Raw genomic sequence first — 27,616 nt, forward strand, 5'->3', positions numbered from 1 at the left:
GCTGATCATCGTTTAAGCCACAAATATTTCTCTCACTGCCAATGCTTATTTTTTCATCTCTCAGTCTTTTCAATTTGTCTCTCTATTTTTCTTTAATACAGACTTGTTTGTAAAGCTGTTTCTGCTCAAGAGATTCGAATATGGGGTTTGAATTTCATTCATCTTTTCGTTCATGTATCTCTATCTCACAGTTTACATGGTATTGAGTGAAATTTAGAGATACACTCAAGAAGAAGTTGCCACATTTAAATACATATATCCAATTTTATTTGGGATACAATGGTGAAATTACTTACATGCAGTGAATGAAGGACATTTTTGAGAGAAGTAATTTATTGGTCGACATACAAATGGTTTGTAATTATTTATAATTAATTATAATTATACCCTACACCCCAATGTGGAAAGGTTATTATAAGTTTGTTTTTCCGAAAATTATTTGTAATTCGAATTGTTTTCTTTTGTGACGATTGGTCCGTAATTGCGGCCTGGAGTTTGATTACACTTTTATTGGACGGACGGACACACACATCTCTTGTGTTACATAATTTTGTGTTACATAATTCATATCTCGTCGAGATAAAGCGATATTTAGATGTGTGTGTCCGTCCGTCCATTAAAAAGTGTAATCAAACTCCAGGCCGCAATTACGGACCAATCGTCACAAAATAAAACAATTCCAATTACAAATAAAATCATTTGAATTACAAATAGAATAATTCGAATTAAAATAGAATAACTCGAATTTCAAATGGAATAATTCGAATTATAAATGGAATAATTCGAATTTCAAATGGATTAATTCGAATTACAAATGAAATAATTCGAATTACAAATAGAATGATTCGAATTACAAATGGAATAATTCGGATTACAATTGAAATGTTTCGAATTACAATTGGAATTCTCGAATTTAAAATAAAATTTAACGAATGACAAATGGAATTCTCGAATTACAACTAAAATTATTCGAATTACATCTGAAAAAGGTGTAGAATAATTCGAATTACAAAAAAACAAATTCGAATTTCAAATGGAATAATTCGAATTTCAAATGGATTAATTCGAATTACAAATGAAATAATTCGAATTTCAAATAGAATGATTCGAATTATAAATGGAATAATTCGAATTACAATTGGAATTTTCGAATTACAAATAAAATGTTACGAATTACAAATAGAATAATCGAATTACAAATGAAATGTTACGAATTACAACTGGAATGTTTCGAATTACATGAGAAAATGGTGTATATTTTCGTTTCATGAAACAAAGCGTCGATATGCATGATAGACAAACTGACGCAATCATGATAGAAAATTTCCCAGTTTGTATATTGATGCAAAGAACAAGTATATAGGTGAAACTCAAGGTCTTTAAGTTTATCTGCTAATTTTGGTTTTGGTCAAAGCAATAGTATACCATGAAATATATGTCCTTTAAGTATTCCGTTCTTTTTTTCCCTGATTTGTTTGAGTTCTTGTATTATGTCATTTCCCAGGAGTTGGGTTCTTAAAATCGTGAAGGCTGCGCTATTAAAAATAGGCTATATCGGTCCAAGTTTTAATATAGCCCCCAACAGAACGGTATGTCCTAATATTCCGTATTTTGAAGGTTTTAGCCATATTATCTTACCGAATTGCCTGAATTTTGGCATTTAGTCTTCCTTGGGGCTACAAAACTTTCCCCCAGGAATTTGTCAGTATATCTTCACGTTTTGATATTGCCCCATAGAAAGCTATACATTATCTTACCGAAAATTGCAGAAATTTGTTATTTTGTCTTCTTTTTGGCTACAAAACTTTCCCTTAGAAATTTGTCATTTAACCGCATTATCCAAGAGGAATGGGTAAAATTCGGTATATAATCTTCGTTGAAGATAAACAACATTCCTTCGGTATAGGTCTACATGTTGATATAGCCCCCATAGAGCGATGTCTCCCGATTTTCGGTATTTTCAAAGTTTTAACCATATTATCTAATCAAAATTGCTGAAATTTGGTTTTTAATCTTCGTAATCTAATCTTCGGGGGTACAGAACATTCCCACAGAGAATGGTCGTTACAGATCCATGTTTTGATATAGCCCCCATAGAATAGGTATTGTGGGTTCTCAGATTGGAAAGTACAACGTTACTTGGTATTTCGGATTCTCAATGGGTAGAAAGCCTCCACTCAGAAAATTATCAATATAGGTTCATCTTTTGGTTGATTTTAGGTTGGTTGAAGGTGTACACTTGTGTTATGACTTTTGGCCTTTTTTCTCAAAAAATAATTTTCTGTAACAGGAATGAATGAAATTTTGCCTATTATTGACTAAAATAAAGTTTATTTATTAGAAAATTTTGTATACCATTTTTAATATTAATTGTTTTAATTAATTTCTCGTTGTAGTCGAGCTTAATGACCGATGTTTAGTTTATTCTATTATAGTATTAAAAAGGTCGCGCACAAACCACAATGAAAAAATATTTCTTTTTTCTTTTGAAAAATCTATGAAATGGAAAGCAATCTCAAAAAATTATTAACGGTTGCACGAATGAGTGACATTTCGCCTATTATTGACTATAATAACTTTTATGGCATTTAAATATTTAAAAAGGTCCCGCACAAGCCACTTTTAATTGATATTATATATAATTTTATTTTATATATATGACATAAAATGATATATTTATATGTAATGATATGATGAAAGATTTTATGAGAAGCAAAAGGATGTGCAATTTTGGTTATGTTGTGTGGCTCCAAAGCTTATTTACTGTTATACATCTGCTTAAGTGACTTCAAAAGTTTGTCAAAAAGCTCACATGCAAAGAAGGGATGTTGTAGGAACAATCATATTATAAGAACAGAATAGTGTATTTTAAAAATCTGAAATATATATTGTTGGCCCAACAATATATATTGTGTCATTATGGTTCCTGACACAAAATATATGGTTGAAACAACAATATATATTTTCAGACTTTAAAATACACTGTTTTGTTCTTAAAATATGATTGCTCCTACAATATCTCTTCTCTGTGTGCATATGGAAAATTGTTGAAAGACTTTTTGCATGACATGTTTTTATCGAATCACCTTATAATTAAGATTTTATCTAATTTTAGGCCAAAAACTCATCAAAACATGACGCCCCTACATACGAGGTTGTATAAAAGTCATAACCCTAGTGTACACTTCTTCTTTTTCTTTATTTGCCTATTCGTTTTACGAATTTATGGTGATCAATGCAGTTACATAAAATGTATTACAGTATGTACGGTATATATATGTATTTATAAGTTGTTGATTATTTCAGCAAATGATTGTCGATTTCTGCACTCGCTGAGTAGAGTTGCAACATCATTTATACCGGTCCATTCCTGAATGTTGTTTATCCAAGACTTCTCTTTTCTTCCCCTGGACTGTCCTAGTGTACACACATCGTCCAAATAGAATGACTGTAAAATGATATTTCGGATTCTGAATGGATAGAAAAGAAAGCATGGATGTTTCATTGGTATTATACCTTGTTTAACCCACAGAAAGGCAAAATTGATGTAAACTTTTGATATTTTCGCAAATTTTTGTGGGATTTCTTGCATTTTGTTATAGTATTGTCTGTTATCTGACATCCCATGCTTTTAAAGATAAATATTCAGATATATGAAAAATATTCATATAAACCAATGGATTGGCATGAAGGAAAACTAGACGATTTAGAGAAAAAAGTTACTTATTGAAAAGTGCTTAAAAAGTCTCAAAAATATCAATTTCATATAAAATTTTCACAAAAAAATTCTCTGCGCTATGTGGGTTAAAAGAAAGTGATAATCTTTGTTAGCATATTTCACTCCTCTTAGGAATAAGCTTAAACGTGGGGAAGAGTTTAGTCGGTTTTACTTTAATACAACTCGCGGAGGAGGGTATAAAAAGTTCGACCCGGCTGAACTTAAACGTAAAAAATAGTTGCCACTATGTATGGTGGTGCAATGGTATGCACACCCGCCTTGCACGCTGAAGATCAAAATTTTCAACGGTGGCAAAATACCCCTCAGTTATGTTGGCGACATTTCCTGAGTATTTCAGCCATGTAAAACTTCTCTGCAAAGTGGTGTCTTAGGACACGCCGTTCGGACTCGGCGATACACAGTACACAGTATCATTGAGCTAATATGAATCGGGGTGCACTCATTGATATGAGAGAAGTCTCCCTTGTCCCGTATGGAATTTTTGTGGAACAATTATTATTATTATATATTATTATTTTTTAGAATTTTTTATTACGTCGCGACGTAACATGTATAACTCTCAACTAAAAATACAGTATTAGGGTGAAAAAACATCTTCGAATTAAACTTTTAAAATTCCAAACATATCCAAAACTTAAGCGATTAAATGGAATTCAGTATATGGAAAGGACTAATAACGTCATTCAGCAGAAAGTAAAGAAAATCTGCAGAAAGAAAAAAAAACAAACATCTTTACCAAATATCTAATTTTATTTTCACTTCAAGCAACAAAATGTTATGGCACCAAGAGTTTCTGCAAAAAATATTTTGTTTAGTTCGTTTAACATCTGGCAACTTCATTTTGTTAAAGAAAACTACTCACATCCTAAGCGTATCTCCTCTCTTAGAGTTGTTTTGCATTCATTTAACGACAATAAATAAAACACTACAACTGCAATTTTTCACTTCACAAAATATTACATTAGGATTTTCCATTTGGCTACTACTCTCTTGCAATATGCAATTGAACAGATCAACGGTGGCGATAAAAAGTAGAGAACCTACAAAAACCTTACAGACATTCTGACACAATAAAACCATTCGTTTCATTTATAATTGACCGATTTATTGTTGAGTTTATCTGTGTCAATGTCTGTCAATTATCGACGATGAATTTATGATTTTTACCGCGCCAGGTGATGATAATCTTACCCTATGTTTGTGCGACGCCTTAAAGAGTTCCCAACGAGTAATAGAAATGTCCATGGAAAGTCATTGCAATTTTCTCAACTTCTTTCCGCATACCATTGTGTATTCGTGAAATTGCAATCGAATATGGAGCACCATATTTTGAATTCGTCTGAAGAACAAAAGTTATTAAGTTTCACGTATTGCTGATGGGCAATTATTGAAGTGCATAATTCACCAACTGATTGAAAGAAATGTGATTTTCAATGGAAAAAACATTTTGTAAGAAAATGGAAATTTTGTTAGTTAAACTGAGACGTTCTTCTGTTAAACTATGTCAACTTTGATGAGAATAAGAAATTAAAAATAATACAAAAATCATAGTTGAGTCGTTATTTCATTCTGTGTCGAATTTTAGTTCTGAGATTATTCTATCAAAATGATTAAGCACTGAACTTTCCCTTAAACCTTTCAATAGTTAAATTTTTTCACATAACTTCAGCGTTATTATTACTGATTTTTACACGGCTAGCCGCTAGCCCCATCTGGGTAGACCTTTGAAATAGTTCTCTCTACAGACATTCCATCTATTCCTTTATACATGTTTCCCTATGGTGATTTCAGTATAAACTCTTAAAAATATACTCACATTTTGATAAATTTAAATTTTCATTAGATTAAACAAAAGAATTGTGTTTACTTCGTCATGTAAACTAAGTGGAATCTGAAAAGAAAGAAGAGACATCATGAACATGATAAGAACTCCATGCTGGTGAGTTTTGCAAGTGTACCTACTTTGTCGCATTGTCGTCGTAGTGTTGATAATTAATTGGACTAATTAGAAGACGACAAAGTCAATGCAAATACAAAAATCACGTCTTAACTTTTTACTTACGTTTAATTAAATAAATAAACATTACTCGGAAAAGTATTTCAATTAGAAAGTGCCAGTGAAAAACTTTGAAACTCAATCCTAAATAAATGCACGTCGCAAAGAAAGGAACATACAGACAGGCAACAAAAAGAGTCGCAACTCTCAAGTGGTGAAAAGGGGATAGCTATTACATGGAAATGAATGCTACAGGAAAATGTTTTGTTTCAGCGGCCTGTTAAAAACAACAATGAAAAAACAACTTCAAAACAATTGTCACTCTGAATGTATGGGTGAAAAAAATGAAAATTCAAATAAAATGTCAACATTTGACAATTGCTGTTGAAAAAATTACACGTTGTATGAAGATGATTTTCATTTCTTATATTGCAAGCGTTTAGCGAGGAAAAACATGTCACAGCAACATATTTTACGACAGTGTTATAAGTGTATCAGTTAGTGTGTTTTGTTAGCCACGTTTCTTTTGGACCATACAAATGTACGAACATGGTACAGAAGACTTGGTTGGAAGGAGTATTCTCGAGAGACCGATGTGACAGGTTGAGTATGGTCTGTCTGCTTGGATATTTTTCAGACACATATGTACATAAAAATCATTTGGCAACAACAATAAAAACTCCAACACATAATCATCAACACTGTAAACATCATTACATCTGCATAATCATCATCTTCTCTTTTATCACCTAGAATAAAATCACATCACCAACAGTATTTGACAAAAAGACTGAAACTGCTATTGAAGAGGTATGAAATTCATACGATAAAATATTTTGCTTAGATTGCCACAGTCTGGAATATTTAAATTTATATTGGGAATCCTGTAGAAAACCAGAACATTTCATAATATAATAAATTCGGAGAATTCGGGTGTCACCATGGCACGATGGGGCCAATGGCAGGTTTTTGAGGCAAAAAGTCATTTTTTCAAGTCAGCGATTGAAATCAAATAATAACGGAATTATATTCTTAACACTTTCAAACCTCCAAAACCAAAAAATTACAATCTGTCGACGACCCACGGCGACATGCCAAGCTGTCAAAGATGTCATAATTATGATTCCGTTTATTTCTGACATTCAGTCGTAATTAAACAATTTAAGTATTTTGGCGCCAAAACCTGATCTGTTGATATTATCTATTTTTTAAAAATGGAAAATACGGGTAATGGTATGTAAATTAAGATTATTATTAAAAGTGTAAATGTAATATTAGATGTTGTCAATAATTTGTTGTGTCAGTATGTGATGGTTTTTGATGTAGTCTGTGGTATCGTCCATGTGTTCTTTGGAGTAGAACTTTCGACTTCAGGGTGCTTTCACGTAAAAATATGTATCTGGTGAAAGTTGACAATGTCGGCTAACAGATTTTGAAAAGAATTTTTGCGTATACTTGAGAATAAAAAAATTTTTAACTTCCAAATTTCGTAAAACTTAAAAACTTGGATATTTTTAATTTTTGGTTGGAAAATCAGCGAAAACCTAAACTCCTTATAGAATGGATTTCTGCAAAAATTAATCGAGGCGTCAAAGACAACTTCATGACGGAAGTTAAAAAGCAAATTTGTAATATTTGTGCACGCCTTAACCAAATATGGATAAAAAAATTGGAGGTCAAAAAGTCGTGTATTACAATTTGAAAGCTTATGGTTAGCTAGCGACACAGTATTTACGCTAGAACAAGGTAATGATAAAAAGAAGAGAGGGCGCCCTAATGTGGATTATAGTGAAGGAAGAAAACTTGCTTCGGAAGTCTGCTATGAACACGGCAACAGTACCAAAACCTTGATTCATGCCGCCTCTGTTTCGGCCAATTTGTCAAAAGAAAAATAGTTAAACTATGTTCTCAAGGAAGTTCGGTATCAACCAACTAAATTGAGAAAACAATTAACTTCGACAGAGAAAATTTATGAACGATATATCCAAATCTGAACCGATTTCAATATGATGTCTCAATAATGTTTTCTAGACCAAATTCCGTCACACACTTTAAATTTCATCACAATTGGACATATATAGCGTGATTGCTTCACGAAATACCTAAAATCGGGTGAAAATATATATGGAAGCTATATCCAAATCTGAACCGATTTCGATATAATTTGGCATACTTTTTTTCTAGACGTAATTTCGTCACACATTTTAAATTTCATCGAAATTGGACAGAATTTGCGTGTTTGTTGCACCGAATACTTAAAATCAGGTGAAAATATATATGGGACCTATATCCAAATCTGAACCGATTTCAATATAATTTAGCAAACATATTTCTAGACCAAATCCTGTCACACGTTTCAAATTTCTTCGAAATTGGACAGAAATTGCGTGTTTGTTGCACGAAATACCTCAAATCGGGCGAAAATATATAAGGGGGCTATATCCAAATCTGAACCGATTTCAAACTAACTTGGCAAACTTATTTCCAGTCCGAATTCCGCAACATATTACAAATATCATCATAATTGGACAGAATTTTCGAGTTTGGTCCATCAATTACTCAAAATCGGGCGAACATATGTATATATGAGAGCTATATCTATATATGAACCGATATCAACCAAATTTGGCAGATTATCTTCTAAGCCGATTATAAACATCTGCACGAAATTTTGAAGGTCTAGCTTGCCCCTGTGATTTTTTGCCTAAAAAACATATCATCGGCCCCATCGTGCATGGTAAGGACATCTACATCGCACACGGAATACCTGAGTTCAATTCCCAGTTAAGACATCATGTCATTCACGCAGAGAAAAAATATTTTTCGCTTTTGTTGGCACAAAAATGTCTATATTGGTTCCTACAATTTATTTGTTTTGTTCAAGCATTGTAGTTGCAAATCCAAAAATACAATATTGTGTTCCAAACATAAAAACCAACTTTGCGAAATTCCGCAACATTGTAAAAATCATTAACAATACCGATTGTAGGAACTATCATAATCTAGAGTTTTTACAAAAACTATTGTCAACACAGAAAACATGTTAATGAAATTTTTGATTTGATTGTATACAATTCTCATAAACACTTTCCACAACTTTGGTATGTCACGTATAATATTACGAATATTGATGAACGCAATACATGGTCAGTTTTGCCACTTTAACTGACAACAAAGACAAACAGAACTACTCCATAAGGAAAAATTAAACATCATAACCAACATGGAAAGAAAACACAAATTACGACCAGGCAGGCAGGTTTCCTCCAAAAGAACATTTCTCAGATTGTTGCGGTATAACTCAACCATCAGAACCCAAAAATAATGAAAAAGAAGAAACAAATAAAAAACAAACAAAACAAACAAAACTCGCCAAAATAGTGGTGAAAATACGGAATCTAACAATATCTTTACAATGCTTATTCTGCTCTTCGAATACTGTTGGACCAATCATATCTTTTTTCTGCGTATTTTTAACAGTGTTAAAAATACTCCTCAGTTTAATGTCGACGAGTATCGGTGTTCCAAGGTTTGTATTAGAACGAAGCCTCGTCTTCGAGAACGTTCCCACCACCTCAACAAATCGGTTGGCCAAAGAAAAGAGAGAGAGAGAGAGAGAGATGCACTTCCTCAAGCAATACGTCAGAAGGGAACCTCATTTATCACGATTAGAGGCTGCAAATTAATAAGGATTAATTTCAAGGTGGTGAACACGCTCGAAAACGCTCAACTTCAATGTCAACATTGACGCCTACAGCTCCCAAAGACTTGACTCAGCCCTGTGGCCCTGCCACTCAGGTAGGACGAATAAAAAATCTAACCAGGAATGAAGAAAGCTGGGAAGTCTGACTCGGAACAGGGAAGTCTGACCCGGAAAAAGCTCAACAAGCTCAATGTCAATATCGAATCCTATAGCTCCCAAAGGCCAGATCAGGAGCAAAGTTGACTTGACCCAGCGATATGTAAACCATTCACGTCTTTCGACCACAGCACCTTATTCAAGGTGTGGTCCTGCCACTCACCCAGGACGAATAAAAAATCAAACCAAGAATGAAGAAAGCTGGAAGTCTGATCCGGCCTCTGTATCTAGACGTAAGGTTCCTACTAACACAGTAAAACAAAGTCAGTCGGTTCTCTTCTCACGTGTAACAGCGCTAAAAAGGAAACTAGTAGGCCAATGGTACCGGAGGAGCTTCAAGGAGCAGTCATCGAAATATCTGATTCTGATGGGAAGATCAGTGATAGTCGATGACTGGTTAACAAAGATAGTTTGCGTGACATTGTGTTCTCAAGTGAAGCGGAACCACCCGAACGCAGGTAAATGAATTAAGGTACTCTTTTGTGAAAATAAGGAGCCAGAGGAAATTCTTTCTTCCAAAATAGAGGGCTTGGTCGAACTCTGGCTGGGGTGAAAACTAGCAGTTGTTAGTGCAAAGGAGATCCTCTGCAAGAGGGTTTTATCAGCATGGGTACCACCGCCAACTGTGGACCTCGCACGTACACTGTCAATACTTGGTATGCAGAATCTCAATCTCCAGAAGAGCACATAGAAACTGGAGCGCAAGTCCGGAGAATGTGAAGCTTTTCATCTGGGACACGCGAAGACAAGCTACATTTGCACAATGATTGATAAAGTTCCGCCTAGCACAAAAGTAGTAGAAGAATGGAAGCAGCAACCACTTCGCATGATGCAGATTAATTTAGATCACTGCAAAGTGGCTGCTGCTGAACTGCTTCTAACCCTCAAGAAGTCTGCAGTTGACATCGTCCTAATCCAAGAGCCTAGTAGCCTGTTTATATTATAATTTGATGCCGGGTTAACCTTCTTTATGAGGGTTTATATAACGTATACGCAATGGAATTGACATTTGAACCCCAGTAAATCTGGTCATATATAAACGTACTGTTATCTATACAAAAATTGCGGGTTAAGCTGGTTTTCGGATCACAAAAAGGCACTTATATCACTCAACAACAAGTCTGCGTCGGTTTTGAACTGCAGGAACGCCTTGGAGATGCAGAATTAGATCAATGTTCTGCAAATGGGAAATACATATATGATATTGATGACTACTGCAGGTTATGCAGTAGAAGTAACAGAGGCAATCGAGCACTTATTATGTCGCTGGCCAATGCTCACGACCCGGAGACTGTGTAATCTAGATCCTTGTACTAGTTCCAAAACGTATGAGTAACATCATAAAATGTAACGTGCGATATTAAGTATACACAGTTTTTTCATAGAAAAAAATGTTTGCCATTGGAACTGTGAACTCAATAGTTCCATATGGTTCCTTTGGCACAACTCTACACACGATACAATATCTGACAACCGTCTGCCAAACCGATCCAACAACTCTGATTTTTCTTGCCAAAGGTCTGATGTGACTGAAACGAAAATCAACTAACGCACCATAAAACATGACTCAAACTCATAACCAATATCTGCAATATCTTCAACATCTTTTATTAACTTTCTTAAAGTCTCTGTCATTTTTTCCTTCTGTCCACAATATGTATTTTTTTAACTTCACATTTCAACGCTTTATTAGGTCCACAACGTCTCCGAGTGAAGTAGCTGACGTAGTAGCTAATACGAAAGCTACGGGTCCTTTAACCTAAAAACGAAATGCACTTAAGGTTTCACTATATTGAAATTTGTCTGAAGACGGATAGTTGGACCCATAAAACTGTCAAATTGTATATAGATAGATACATACGGCTCAGATGTGATTATTTTAATATTCCTAGGATCATCCATAGCATCTCAAATTTAAGTTCATTTGAAAACTAATTAAAGAGGATAAGTCCTTATGTGATGGCTTTGCCACACAATATCCTATGGAATACAAGTGTACAAAATGTTGAATGGTTTGTCAGACATGAACTTCGCACACATGTTCAATTTTTTTTTTTGTCCTTACCTCCCCCAACTTTCTCTGCAGTTGTTTTTATGTTCTACATTTCATTTGAGTTGTTTTTTTTTTCATTTCGTAAACAATTTGAGAAGCCGTTTGCAGTTAAACAACATTTACAAAAGTAATATTCTATTCTAAAGAACAGAGCTCATACAACAGACGGGTTGGTGACTGTAAGAATTGCTTGTTTGGTACACGTGTTTTTCACGTAACTTTCATTGTCACATAACAACAACCACCACTAAAGTGAAAATAGCGAAGGAAGTTTTACAAACCTCGCGAGCATGTGATGATGGGGAAAACAATAACACTAACTACAATATGGCGTTCAAGATGACGCCATTAAATCTTTGAATAAAAATAGGAAAAGGTATTATAACAATTCACATTTTGTAGATTTTTTGCTTTTGTTATAAAATAACCCAGAGTCCAAGGCGTAAACGTAGAGTTAAACCTAAAGGATTTCAATTTTTAACTGATTATTTAAAGTTTAAAAGCAAAGATGAGGATCACAACAAAGTTGGTGACGAAACATGTCCACAGCTTTGCGGAACTGGGAAATATAGAGTTAATTTACATTCGGAATGCCAGCATTTTAATATGCGTTATCTTGGTAGATATATTTGCCAAATCCAAATAATTTACCATGATTGCCTCCTCGATAACTGCACTTAAGCAAAATGCTGAACTTTTGTGAGGGAGGTACCCGAAAGAGTTGTCCGATAAAGACCTTCTTAGAACTTAATGTATCTTTGGAAAGAAATTTTCGATGCGAAAAGTAACTACCAGATCGGGTTCTCAATTCGCAACTAATAGCGCTCATCAATCACTTCAGTTGATGCCGGCTATTTTTAGACTTTTTTGCCCTAATCTAATAAGTGCAGCGAGGATAACCAGCTGCAAAAAAAATTCAAAACAATCCGAGAGATGGTCTTAAGCCCTAAGGAGTGGACCGATATAGTCAATAACTGACTTAATCTATGTCTAAAAGAAACATTACGAGGGCCACATTCGGTTGATCCTTTGGAGTGATCGTGCGAATTTTACCGAAAATTTTGAACTTTGCGTATAATTCTTTGCTGCAGGTATTTATCTTTATGTGTTTGTTTCAGTTGAACTCCATAATATGTTATATTCAAACATTTGAATTTGTTTTACAGTGGAAATGAATTTAAAATATTTTACAGTGGAAATTAATTTACCCACGGGCGGAGACAGGGAATACTATATTGTCGGATGAAGTCATCGCTTCCCGTTTTCTTCTTTGGGCCCGCTTATTGCGTATAATTTCGTTCTAGATAGTTGTTTGCTGAGATCTTAGGTATATTTTTGTGCATTTTATTATTTAATTTTGAATTTAATTTTGTATCCATAGAATATAATCGACCAAAAAATACAAAAAAGTTGTAAAAACTTTTCTTACGTATTTTGGTTGTTCGTTGGAATTTTAAACGTTTTTATATCTATAGATCAAAACCCTAGCAAAAATTATAAAAGAAATTTGACCTTGAAGATGAAATTTGATGGATTTTGTGTGTTGATAATTTTTGTTCTTTATGATAAGGGCTACAGTTTGCGTCAGAGAGTAAGTCAAAATTCTTAACGGTTTAGAAGGTATGAGTTTGACAAAATGATCACTTTTAACATCGTTGCCTCAACCCTTAGTAGTCCATAATGCAAAAGTGTATGTGATAGGGAGAAACGCCTCGACACAAGTCTTCTTATTTCTGGTGTTCTATCACCATAATCCGGATTTTACCAACTCTACTTCATACACATACAATCCGATACCATAACTGACAGTTTTACGAACATAACAGTTTATATTACATTTCCAGGATTGTAGTAGGTTTTCACCGTTCCTTCTATCTAGGCACGGTTTATGATATTGTACACATCTTAAGAGATAAGTAGACATCGGATTTTAGCATGTTTTTTTATTTCTTATCCGATTGGACTCAAATTTTGGATCTAGACGTTTGAAGTGTCAATTTTTCGATATTTGGGGTCATATCAAAAACATGCAAAATATGCAATCATTTTTTTTTACGAAAATCGTCAATTAAATTTGGAATGTCATTAAAAATTGTTCTTAATTAAGTTTTTGTCGATTAACGTCGATTTTTTGGCAGATTGTTATGTTACTGAGACTCTCCAGACATTCCGTCACAGAAATAAGTCTGGACTAATAAGACATAAACAAAATCAGTTTTCACAAGGTGAGAAAATTTCCTATTAACCAGCTGTCCTATTTATATAAAAACATAACTCAGTAAAAAATCCTTATAATGGGTTTTTATAGTACTTTTTGGTAGTCGTAACCCCTTCTATAACCACTAGAATAACTAGTTATTCTATGCCCACTGGAAGTTGAACAGTTTAGAACAGTTGAGGTGGACTTTCTTTTCAATTTCAATGCACTTCATATTTTTATTGTACCCAAGCACACTACACACTAGGCCACACACACGAACACTAAGGGTTTGTTAAAGGCATACATGTGCACTAGGGCTATAACAAAAAATACAATAAATATAAACATAAAATTCGCGATTTTATAAAGAAAAACTAAAAATTGCAATACTGTCAAAGGTGCACTAAATGCTCTGAAATATCGCGATTGGATAACAAATTGGTCCAGAATTGTTTGAGATTTTAAACTAGATTTAAACTATTAATAACCCAGCAAAAAGTTTGCCTCCAAAGAGGCAGTTAAATGATATGTACAAGTGATCTGGAAGTGCATCAAATTATGCATTTTCACTCATGATTTTTACAAGAGCGTGACTACTGAAAGAGGCACTCCATTGCACTGCATTTTAACTGACCCGTTGGCACTGCATTTTAACTGACCCTCTGGCAGTGCATTTTAACTAACCCTTTTGGGGTAGAATAGGATGCAGTCCAAAGCACGTGTTTTTGTGCAAGCCATTACAAAATATCCCAGAACAAATAAAATGCATTTATTATTTGTGGAGAACAAAAATATTAAGAACTTTATTACATTAACACAAATTATGAAAATTCTCCATTGAATTCAATCGCAAACATGGGTGTTTCCTCCACTCTCTATTTAATCCAAGCTGAATTGTTTATGCTTCATCTGCTATTTGGGTTTGATATTGTCTTGCCATCACCAGTTAAGATTTCGACATGTACTCCAACAGCACTCCATTGGGAAATTTTCTTCTCGTGAGTTACCGGAAAATGTTCACAAATTAAATATTTTGTAGTTTGTATTAGCAAATTTTTGGAGATTTTAACACGCTTATTTCTTTTTATAAAATGTTTGCCGCTGCCTGTAGAGATGTATACACTGATTTATGAACGTGTAGGGATCTCTAACAACTGCTAATAAAACGTAGTGAACGGAGTGCCTTTTTCACGACTCCGTTTGGACTGCATCCAGATGCTGTTAAATTGTGAGGAAGTGGAGTGCCTTTTTCACGACTCCGTTGAACTGCATCCGGATGTTGTTAAAATGTGACAATTGGATGTGATTCTTTGGATTGCATCCAAATGCGGTTAAAATGTGAGGACTGGAGTGCCTTTTTCACGACTCCGGTTGAACTGCATCAAAACATGCCGTGACAGAACTAGTCCACATTGCACTACTTCCAATTTATTTTGCTGGGAAGTTATTAAGAAAAGGGCATATGTCATTGTAACAAATAAAATTAAATAATGCATTACTGAAATTCAATGCATTTGCAACTTTTCTCGCGATAGAAAAAAAATGACACCGTATTTCATATTTTGAGAGTCTTATGCTTGGTTTACATTTACGAAATCCACTCGATTTCAACTGTCAATTCCATTTATTAAACGTCAAACGAAATCCAATGGATTTCAGGTGAGTTTTCATTTGACGTATACGCAAAGGAATTGACATTTGAAATCGAGTTTATTTCGTAATGTAAACCAAGCACTATACTATACCAACATTCACTAGAAAAATCATTACGGTGTTGCCATATTTTCGAAAAATGTCGCTGTTATAATAAAAATGTACCAAAAAAGTGCTCAATTTTTTGGCTCATCTCAATAGGTTTGAATCAAATAAAATTGAAAAGAGCAAATTGTGCCCAATTTTTTGCATTAATTTAGTAAATTGGAATATTTCAGTAAATCCTACAAAAAGTTTGACCCACTTTATTAGGCACGTGGATTCAAATCTCAACCTGAAAAAATTACCAGGAACTTTGATATAAAATCAAGAAATATTCCAACAAACAGTTTTTGTAACCCTGCTTTAAATGAAATTTTGATTTCGTAAGACCCCTTCTATGCTTAGAAAATTGTCTGAGAGCAAATACCAAGTGTTAGCCATAATATTAGGATCGATAAACTACAAAGGTCATTGAAAAAATTGGTATTTTGGCACAAGTTTTATTATTTAACTATCCTGACAGCATAAATTTAATTAGAAGTATGCGTTTTGTATAGCCACTTATTAGATTTTAATATATTTTGTATTTTTGAGTCCTTTATTCACTATATGCAGATATAAATTGACATTTTTGCTCTCTGTGGCTAAAAAGCTACTGTGGAAAAATGATCGAAATGCCGCTTTAATATTGATGACATGGTTTTGCCCGCATACATTATTTATTTTTAAACATTATTATTTTTACATTATTATTAAACCCATCCAAGACAAATAATAAGCAAAATGAAGAACACACAATGATTAGTGCGATATGACATCACTTAGAAAAAATTTCTGCTGGAAATGCATTTAGTATGCTCAAAAAAATAATTTCAAATTTGTTTGTGCGTGACCTTTTTAACATTTAAAAATAATGAACATTCCTGCTACAGGAAAACAATTTTCATAAAATCGTCGAATAGTCATCAACCTATTGTACACACAATTAATTTATGACACATTAGTTTTGTATTATTTTTTAAGCAAAATATTCGTCGCAATCTTGTCAATAAAATGTCCAAAAGTACTATACACCTAAAAGGCGAAGACTTCAAGTAATCTTAATTTCCAGAAAAATGAAATTTTACACCTGCCCCCAATTTTTTTACATCTTGATGTAAATTTTGAAAACGTCATATTTCTAGCTCTACTTTCACAATCTTATGAGCTTTTCCCGTAATTTGGGAAAATGTTACTCTTGTTGCACAGTAAATTGGTAACCTATAAATAAAGGCCCAAAGACTGGCAATGTTCACTATACGGATGAATATTAAATGATTAAATGATTTTTTCACGTACAGCACTTTTTACTTCTACGAGTATATTTCATTTAAGAGTTCGTTTTTAGTAATTACAATTTAAAAAGTATTATACGCCAACCACGATAAAAAAATAATTTTTACTATTCGGTAATTTGGACACCACCGAAACATGTGGTGTCCAGATTACCGAGATTATACTGTATATATAGGGCAGCAATATCCAAATATGAACAGATTTCAATATAATTTGGCAAACATTTATCTAGACCAAATTCGGTCACATATTCCAAATCTCATCAAAATTGGTGCACCAAATACATAAAATCGGGAGAAAATATCTATGATAGCTATATCGCCCTAAGGCCAAAAAATATATTCTCAAATTTTTATGCGAATCGGACAATTAATGCGACCTGTAGTTTGTTTACAAAAATACGTGGCTAGACTGTCGGTAAGACGGACATGCCTAAATCGACACAGAAAGTGAATATATGCAGATCACCAAAGTTAACTAAGGGTTCATTTCGCTTCCGTTTGCATGTTGCAAACTAATTCACTAAGACATAATACCCCTTATAATAGTGTGGTGTGGGGTATCAAAATATTGTTATATGTTTATTGTAATACTATGCAAAAGTATAAATTTAATAAAATATGAATGACTTTATGTAAAATTCAATATTTTCTTTGTCTTAATGTGTTGCATTTTTTGCATATTTTACGCATATGAAAAATATGCAGATATGTAAAAAAATATGAGCCTGTCATTGCATTCAGTTTTCTTCCGAATTTTGGTCCAATCAGAATTTTCGTATCTTTATTAATAAAAAATATGCAAATATTCAAAATCCGATGTCTAGAGATAAGGTTTCAGCAACTTTTTTGGTGTATTTACCATTACTATAATGCTACGTCTGCCCAATTTTCAGGCATAGTTTCAATTTTTCAATTGTTATGCCTATTCTAACAATACTTCTAAAAGTTTTGTTTTTATGGATTTACGACAATTACCTGTTATCCCTATTCATTCTTTTAAAAAAAGTTGTAGAGAGGTTTCCTTTTACGTATTTAAAGATAGTCTACTTAGCGTAGTTGCATTACAAATATGTATAATGTTATATGTACTTGTATTCTTATTTTTATTTAATAGCTAGAGCTGTCTAGTCTTCCAGACATATCAACAAGATAATTAATTGTAACTGTGTGTTGCCTACTTTTAGGCACAATTATTAGAGCTTTGATTTATGTCAATAATATTAACCCCCATTATTATAAGTATTCTTTTGTTATAGTTTGGATTTACCGAACAGATTTATAGCGTTCCGGTTAACTTTAAGTTAAAAGTGATGATAGAATTTCAATTAACTTTCAATACAAAAATTATATTTTTAGTGCCTCAAAATTGGATTATTTTGCGTTTTCAAATCCATCAGAAAGTAAAAGAACACATGTAATAATGGCCCTACGTCTTTGAAGCTCGAGTACGAGCCCACTAACAAATGACAACCTTCTAATCTGCTCATTAAGCAATGAGATAATCCAAATTCGCATTGCTGGCCCTTCCTTTACTTTTTAATGCGTACTCTTTAGCCTCCTCATACATTAAATTAGAAAATTAAGTTTTCTAAATCAGCTTAGTTATCAATCAGTACAATATTCGGTTTTAGAATAAATGTTTTGTTACTTCGGCTAAATAAAATTTAAATGCAACTGTTACCAATCTAACAATGTAAAGTACGTGTTACATATGGTTTGCTGCTATAGTCGGATTTCTTCGTCTACTAATGATATTCAGGATTTTGAAATTGGTTAACGCAACTCGTTCTATTTATGATTTTCTTTTTTTTTTAATTATTGTATAGGTGTGCATTGGCGGTATAGATCCACATTTTATTTGGAGAGTTTGCCACATTTTGTAATGGATAAAACGGTATTTTGTTTATTATTGTTAGTATGTGAGTTCTAGGTTTTTAATTTGTCAAATTGTGAGTATGAAAAGAGTAACGTTTAATTGAACAAACGTTTGTTGTAACTGACTTAATGAAATAATCTATATAAATAAAAATCAAATGTCGTTCGTTGGTAATGGCATCAGTTGAGAATGGCTGGACCGATTTGAATAATTCTTTTTTTGAAATGTTCGTCATAACCCAACATAGAAAATTCGGCCACGCCAACTTTTACGCCCGTTTTTCAATTTTAATCTTTTCTACAAACGCTACTGAACTGATTTTCCTGAAATTATCAGCGATGGCCCCCGGTGAAAATAGGCTACATATTTTGTTGAATTTCGGAAGTGGCGGGGTACTTTTGCCATACCCTATTTCTTTAAAAATGCTATATTTACAATAATTACGAATGTATAGGTTTGAAATAAATATGCGAGACAATTGTGGATGTGTCCCCGACCTTACCTACTTTTTAAGGAACCAAAGATGTTACATCTACAAAACTGCTGAATCGATTTTCTGAAATTTTTAGGTAATGTGCAGGGATGACACCCGGTGAAAATAGGATGCATATTTTTTTGAATTTCCCTTTGCCATATTTAAAAAAACACTATAGGTTCTTGTGGAAAGAATATTTTACGGCGCCCACTTTTTCTTCAATTTTCAATTAAAATTTGTTCTGCAAAAACAACTGAACCGATTTTCCTGAAATTGGCCCCTGAAAACACGTTACACATTTTATTGAATTCCAGAGGGTGCGGAGTACCTCCCCTATGCGATATTTTTAAAAAACGCTATATTCGCAAAAATTACGAATGTATCGGTTTAAAAATTTAGAAATTAATCCACAATCTTGGCGCTTCTTTGGGGCCTCAAGACCCGACAACGCCTGGTTTTTTTGAATGTTATATCTCCAATACCACTGAACCGATTTCCATCAAATTTTCAGCAAAAGCTACATGTTTGCCGGTGTTATGTATATTTAATGAATTTCGGGGGAGGTGGGGTACCTTCCCCACGCCTTTCTTTTAATGGCTATATGTATAAGCCAAACTTATGATTATATCGGTTTGAGCATAAATTTTGGGAGGCAATGGGGTAGGGTGTACCCTATGTACATATTTGGAACCAAAATACCGGACCACGCTCGCTTTTTTTTAAATATGTTATATCTTGAAAACAGATGACCACGCCCACTCTTTCAATACTTTATTTTTCCAAAACTACTGAACCTAATTTCATGCAATTTTCAGAAAATGTTCAGGAATGTCCCCTGGTCCAAAATGCTATATATTTGTAGACGAATTTCGTGGGCCTATTGTTTTATAGTCGCTATATTTACTAAACTTATGACTGCATCGGCTTCAAATTAATTTTCGAGATCAAAAAAAAAAAACGATATATTTACAAATGTTCTAAAACGGTCCGTCAGCCATGAAAAACTAAAACATATAAGTCTCAATAAGCGGGAGAATTCGACTTAACCATTTTTAGGATAAAGACAGGGGACATGGACGATAATAAATCCTAAGCAGCATCAATGGGCGAAAAAATCCGACAAAGTCCGTAAGAGAAAAGAAAGGTTACAGACAAAGTCTGTTGATAAATTTAAAATCCTCAATGAATAACTCGGTTTGACAATGGACCCGAAGAAGTGAGGTAGAAAATACCTATTTTTGAATTGTCAAGCATAAAGTACATAAAAAGTTGTTATTAAAACTCATTACGACGGGCCAGCAACGTGGGTCTACTAGTAACAAATAATTTTGTAAAATTGACTCATCATAGAGGTTATGAATTTTGGTATTTAAAAATTTTTTCTATTGAAAGTTTTTTTTCCGAAATCCGCTGACTAAAAAGAAATTCCTAGTCATTCATCGAATTTGTATCCAAACATACCACATACTCTAGAAATTTCTAACATGGATTTCTTAATAATACTTTTTTTCAAAAATATCTGGAAAGGAACTTCAGACATGTGCCTTTTAAAAATAATTTTTTCAAGAAATCGTAACGAGCCTTACTAAAAATATTTTTATGAATTTCAAACGAGAATTCTTTAAAAATATTTTTCGATAAATACTATTAAACAAGAAAATTGAAGCGCGGATTTCTAAAAAAAATCTTCAATAAATTTTGGGAGTGTATTAAAAATTCAAGGAATCAAAAAATTAGTTTGAAACTTATTTTTAAGATCTCTTTTCTTGTGTAGATTTTTTTTTAAAAAGGCTTTTCCTGTGTGTTTATTTTGAAAATATTTTTTTTTTTATTTTTTTAATGCGTATATTTTTAATCATCGTCTTTCTATAGCAATAACTCTGATATTTGACCATCAACACCAACATATTTTTAATTGATTTAAAGCCATGGCTGCCTACTTTCATTTTAAGTGTTTACCTTTGGAAGTCCAACAGAAGCGGAGATATTTGTCATGAAATTTCAATTTCACAAATTGAAAATTGGGATCATTTAGGGTCTTTTTCTATATGTCTAGTAATTGACCACTTGTGATAACTCAATTGGATCAATTTAAAACTCAAAATGTCTTCTTTTAAATCGGTAACTTCTGTTGAACTGCGCCCCACCAAAACAGGAATATTCGTCATTACAATTCATATAAATAATGGCATGCGTTAGCGACTATTGCGATGTAATATTTGTTTGGCCACCTACTATTTAGGAATAACCCCACAAGAGCGCAGATATTCGCATAAGAAATCCGCATCATAAAAATCAGTAAGATTCTTCCTTTCTGGGGATTCCCAAAATTTCGTGACGATCCGATCAAAATTGCGAACTGTAGCGTCAGTACAAGGACGGACTGTCAGACGGACACATATAGCCAGATCGAGTTACTTTGGTAAAATATTGGTATATTTTTTCGATGTATTACAAACTTTTGTGCCAAAACCAATTTATAGTTTTTGGACCAAAAGTGGTGTAGGTTAAAATGATACCTGCTATAGATTATAATTTTTCTCACTCAAATATTGTTATTTATTCCCTAAGAGATTTCGGTATGCGAAGGGTTAAGTTCAGATGCAATTGAGTAGCGTAGGATAATGTTGCCCCCTCCACTATGTCCTGACTACCTTTGTCAACGGTTTTCTTAAGAAATTTTCATTTTAATGAAATTACCACATAACAAGTATTTGAGTTGGGGTAAGGTAAACATAAAGTTTAATTATTAAATATTCAAATGACAGCGTCATAATGTTAATATTGTAAATTGTTGCTGTCGCTGTTGCCTTTGACATTATAAACATGTATAATCTTCAATCATTGTCCCTGAAATCACATACATATATACTTATTACACTCCACGTAACCAACACATTGGCAATTAACAACTCATACCCTGTCGGTTACATCCACTTTTGTCACACAGAGATTTCTATACATATGCATGTATGTTAGTAAACTCCCTCCCATACATATTCTCACATACTTCCGTGTGTATAATATTTAATAATGATTTTTGTTTATAATTTCATACTTATTCTTCTTAAAAGTCAATGGTGGATTCCTCACTCTGTCGCTTTCGCTTTCTTGCCTCTATATGGTTTGTTGTAAATAATTAAAATCCTAATTATCTTATACTCATACTCTTGCACATGTAAAATTACCACACTATTGCAAAACCTCAAAATGGATTTATATATATGTGTGTTCAACGCGTACATATGTATGTACATATATATATTTTTGGGCATGTGTGACTGTATGTTTGGTATTGATATCGTTGTAACGTTTTTTAGGAGTTACGTATTTGTATAACCACACATTAGTTTGTCCCTATGAAGTGACTCGTGGTTTGGAAGGACCAGCTATTAGGTGGGAATTTAAAGCAGTTATACCAAACTGATAAAATTCTTTTGTTGAGTTCTATACATTTTCATCATGCTTTGAAAAATTATTTTATTTTGTTGTAAAAAGTAATTTTGCTCTGTGGTCGATTTATTTGCAGATTAAGTTATGTTTAAATAATTGCTTGTGTCATTGGAAGCTATAACTCTGTTTACTTCTAATCTATATCAATTTATCTGTACCTCAATGTCAGCATTTTAAAAGTTACGCTAGAAAATTTAGATAGATTTGGTTGAACGTTGATGCCAGAAATTCCACCTCGAGACACCCTTGTAAACAAGTCTTAAGTCTTAACCAGTAAATGTTAACCGCAAGTACAAGTTTTGTATGCATGAATAAATAATTTTTGGTGTGTTACTTTTTAGCTGTGATTTCAGTTATTAGCTCCATTATCCTTTATGAAGTTTTTGCTCATTCTATAACACTTTCTACCACGGAAATAAGCAAAGAACTCCACACATACAAGCATAGTAAATACGTCCAAGCTCCCACACCAACAGCCTTAAACATACACGTTGTTATTATCCTACAGCCTGAATCGTTTTTGGGTTCTTCTTGTCGTTGTCGTTATCGTAGTCGTTGTCATTTAATTAAATTTAATAATTTATTACTTCTATTTAGTTTTCGGTTGCTAAAAGAGAGAAAGGAGTAAAAAGTAGAGCACATTTTATGGCAAGACTCCATGGAGAAGATTTATGCAGAAAACAGCAGTGATTGTGCAAGTTTATTTTGGAAAATTGTGGCAATTTCATAAGAAATATAGTTGCTGTGGCTTAGCCTTTAATTAACATTCTAAGGAAAGAATACATTTTTGTATTTTTAATTGAATAAATAAATGAAATTTTTATTTAATGTTAGTGGAAAATCAGTGGAGTCACACTCTACATGTATAAATGTATGTAAATATCATACAAATCGTAATTTCAAATATAAAACCCATAACCATACAACAGGAATATTGGTTGGCGATCGCAGCGATAGGACATGACTTAACCGCTGGGTTAACAGTTTTAATAAATTACCGTACCGTTTATACAAAGTGAACTATTTTATTTTCCCTTAGGTTCTAAATTTTAATGAAATTCCAAATTTAGTGGAAATTTTAGGGAACAGCATGGAACAAGGTTTGGTATTCAGAGAATAATGCCTGAGATTGCCCACATTCAGCCCATATACAGCTTTCTACCTGTACCGTTCCGTCCTTTAAATTTATTAAAATTGCATGGGTAAAAATTTGTGTTTTTTCCATACCATTTCCCATATTAATTTCCGAACCGCCCTCGTATAGTTTTTTTACTTAAATGGACATTTCTTTAAATATATGAGTCTACATATGAGTTACTAGTATGTGCCCGCTACTTCGTTAGCGGAAGTGACACAATTATAAAGAAAATATCAACATTAAAACTATTTTTTTAATAGAAATTATTTTTGTTATTTCTGACCGATTTCTGAATTTAATACCCTAATTTTGTCTTCAACAGCATCTCATATGTTCAACAAACCAAACATTATTGAAAGAATTTTTGTTTTAATTTGAAACTGAAAATCAAAATTTTTACAAATTCATCGTTTGTAATCATTTTTTGTCTAACTGGATGTTAAAGAAAGGAAATATTTTGTGCGACACCTGTTATGTGAAAACAAAATTATTAAAGAGACGTAAATCATTCGTAAATCAGAATGAAGTTTATACCATTATCACCAACTGCGACATCTGTTGCGATTTAAAATAACTTAATTGTCTTTCCAATATATATTGGTTTACGATAAAATAAATGCGCCTAGAAGTAAACTACAAAATTTGTTTGTGATATTTTACGGTATTAAGAAATAGCATTTAATTTGACAAATGTGTTGCCAACTAAGTACATAAGCAAGTAATAACAGTGAATAATAAGGATTTTTGTTATTGTTATTTTTTGTGGTTCCAGGACGAATTTTGCAAAACCCGGCCTTATCTCGCACATTTGCACCAACAGTGACCTGCTGGTAAAATTTTAAGCTCCTAGCTTTACCGTTTTAGCTGGGCGTTGATGATGAGTCAGTCAGTCAGTCAGTCACTTATCACCAAACTCAAATATATAATAGATGTTTTTTTTTAACCCAAGGAGTATTTTTTTAATTTTTGAACAAATTTTAATTTTTTTGAAAAAATTTTTACAAAAAAATGTATTTTTTTTTTGTTTGATTACACAGTACAACACAGAAAATGCAACCAAATTCTAGTATGAATTTTTGCAAAAACATATTGGAACTACAAAAACCCAAGTTGGATTTTGAAATGTCAGATCCAGTTCGGATTTTATGGCCTCATCTACACCGGGCTAAAATTTGTTTATTTTTTTTGCATTTATCGGACCTTTATCTTTGAAACAAACAGGAATATTTTACTCCGTGAAATAATAATGAATGACAAATACAACAATTGAATTTAACAAGACCCGAATGGATATTTTGCTAATAAACACGAATTTAAAACCAGGAAATGCCTCTTATATTATTGTGATATTTTGTAGCGAATTAGGCGAGTATCGTTGTTCTCCAAAAAAAAAAAAATATTTTATTATCTTTTTATACTTTTTGCTCGAGGTCAGAGAAAAATAAAAACTAAGTTTTGTTTTTTTTTTTAAGATTATTATTTTGCCAATATTTCGACCATAATCTATGATCACCACCCGGGCGTTTTGAATTATTTTTTTCTTTCTTAGCACCATATTCCATATATTGATGATAATAATAGCCCAAAGGTCAACAATAATTGATACAAGAATTTTGATTTTCTATTTCTAAACTATCCGCGAACAGTCCCACTTAAACTAAAAATTGTGAACCTCAGAAAGAGTACAACTCTATAGGCCATACTTTGTTTTTACATACTAAATCAATTAGTCCTTTTGACAGCTATCGTGCCACGTTTTTACATGAAAAAACTAAAATTCTCTCAAATGTTTGGATTGATTTAAAAATTCAGTTTTAAACACATTTTCTATATAGGATATGTATTCCAACTGATACTCGCATAAAATGTTCCACATATTTTTCATACACTTTTAATGAAAATTTAAGACACGAACACAAATACTTTGTCAGTCGCTCTAAGCAGGTGTGACGCATTATTGTTATTATATTAAATATTAATATAAAGTCTCCTCACTTCCACTGTCCCTAAGAAACAATTTAAACTTCTTGAGTACTGACAACTCAATTTTTTGTTGAATTTTGTTTTAAAATATTTATAATAGCAATATTATATATCGTTAAAAACAACACTGCGTATATATTTTATTTATGTGTTTTATTCAGTTGAACAAATTTCTCAGTTTTGTTTGATTCCTTCAGTATTTCTGTGACTTATTTTTTCAAGGTATTTAAGTTTTTGCAACCAATCCTTTAAAACGAAATTTCTGTTACATTTGCTATTTGATTTCTAAATATTTGCATGTCCCATAAGAGGTTTTCAACAACTCTTTTGAAACGAAAATAAGATATGAGATTGATGAACGATTTTTATAAGCATTTTCCTGTGAATCTTTCTGTGTGATTTGGTAAATCAAATATTTTCTTATACTCGAACTACTTTTATTTCACTTAATTTTTGTTTTAATTATTTGTCTATTGTCTTGCAAAAGAATTATAATCCGATTGTAATAACTCACCTTTATAGTTTTTATCCAAAAATTCGAAAATATTGTTGTAATCCATAAATTGTTGTTGGAGCAGTTGTCATTTTATTGAATCAAAGTTATTATAACACTCCAGTTTTATTCAAGTATTCTTTTTTTAGGAAACAAAGACAATTCTTTCAATGATTTGTAATTAATACACATTAGCATTCATTTATCCTCTCTCAATTAAATCTCAATTTGTAGCAAAAAAAAATTTAACTTCATTAATTAACATCCAGGAATGTAGAACAAAAATCAATCACCAAAACACGTGCACCAAAAAGTACGTTAAGCGGAACCAACGTAACGGAGGACGCATATACCACATCACACTACCAAATATACCGAAGCACAAAATACAGGGTTGTTATTAGCAGATAAACACAACAGTCAACGAACGCAATCCAGTTTATTTTAATGACTGAGGCCAAGGCATGTACAGCAGCAAGAAGAAGTGCAAAGAATCAGTTTAAGGAAATAAGAAAACCAAATTGCGAATGCGACACAGACCCAAATAAATAACCGAATCAAGCGACTTCCGTACAATACGTAACGCAATGTCTTACGTTCAAACCGCAACTGATTGGAGAAATCTGCGAAAGCCAGAAACTCGCTGATGGTGGTCGGAACAAGGATGCGACAAGTGTTGTTGACTGCTGCTGCTTCAGTTGGTATTGTTTGGATTGGTTGTCACCCCCCAAAAAATTGTACGTACCCAACAAGGAGACACACAGTCTGTGAGAACATCAAAAACAATTCCACCCACAATTCTGTTGTGTCCCACAACCGACAGACATAACCTGTGTGTTTGTTATTGTTGTTAAATCCAAACTGGTGGGTTTGTTTTGATAACAAGTGGTACAAGTGGTGGAATTTCATTGCATTCATTTCAAAAAAATGAGAATGTAAACAATGGAATGTTCGGAGGTTCGAAGGGATTCGAAAGGTTACTCTCACGTTCTCAAAAAGGATAAGAAGTGGACAGGCGCACAAAATCATATTGCTCTTAGATTCCACAGGGAATGAATGTACAAAATTGTAATAGATTATCAATGATTGTAGTTAACGGTTGTAACTTTGTTTAAAATCAACAAGTCTATTGAACAAGTAAGTAATTAGGAATGTCAACATATATCCCTTAAACTTTGTTCTACTTTGTTTGTGTAGATATCACCTTGAGAATGAATATTTAATTAGATTTGAAGCCTATTACTTAAGAGGATGCGTTATATAGAATGTTCCATCTATATAGTATAAACCTTTAAAATGTGTAACTTACTATATATGGC

The 27,616-nt window shown here is 32.9% G+C and overlaps 1 protein-coding gene across 2 annotated transcripts in view; it reads right to left on the reverse strand.

Moving 5' to 3' along the window:
* The window catches only part of esn (espinas), a 176,114-nt gene extending 149,206 nt beyond the window's left edge, over positions 1-26,908 (reverse strand). The window contains exons 1-2 of one of the 2 annotated variants that reach the window (XM_073989990.1): positions 26,319-26,908; positions 5,556-5,630 (exon numbers count right to left, since the gene is read on the reverse strand). The gene's annotated coding sequence lies outside the window, so the exon portion shown is untranslated. The remainder of the gene's footprint in view (positions 1-5,555; positions 5,631-26,318) is intronic. The other variant, XM_073989991.1, reaches the window with a different exon arrangement.
* Between the last annotated feature and the right edge of the window lie 708 nt (positions 26,909-27,616).

The sequence above is a fragment of the Musca autumnalis genome, unplaced genomic scaffold, assembly GCF_047663935.1.
Source record: "Musca autumnalis isolate F117 unplaced genomic scaffold, ASM4766393v1 scaffold_5, whole genome shotgun sequence".
NCBI lineage: Eukaryota > Metazoa > Arthropoda > Insecta > Diptera > Muscidae > Musca > Musca autumnalis.